The following is a 378-nucleotide window of genomic DNA, read 5'->3' on the forward strand; positions in this document are numbered from 1 at the left end:
TTGAAACCGCCCCCCCCCCCCCCCTGGGGGGCCCCCCCCCTCCACTGCTGTGGCGTCTGCACGCCCCCACAGCAGCACTCGGGAGCTAACCCGGCGCCCGCCCCACTCCCTTCAAAAGGACTTTAATGTCATTTATTTTTGAGAAAGTAAATAGGAGTCAAGATTCTGATCCCACCTCTTCTATCCCCTTTTAGCTCCAAAACTCCCATGAGGCACCCCCGATGCGTTCAAATTCCTCCCATAAATTTTCTACGTTCACCTTTTTATAGGCAGTTAAGAATTACAACAAAATGAGACAACGTCTTTGCGCTCATGTTTTAATGTTGCACATACTGCATTTTATGACATTACAAGAAAAAAACCCCCAAAGTAAATCTT

This window comes from Buceros rhinoceros, unplaced genomic scaffold (assembly GCF_000710305.1).
Source record: "Buceros rhinoceros silvestris isolate BGI_N320 unplaced genomic scaffold, ASM71030v1 scaffold15254, whole genome shotgun sequence".
NCBI classification, from domain to species: Eukaryota; Metazoa; Chordata; class Aves; order Bucerotiformes; family Bucerotidae; genus Buceros; species Buceros rhinoceros.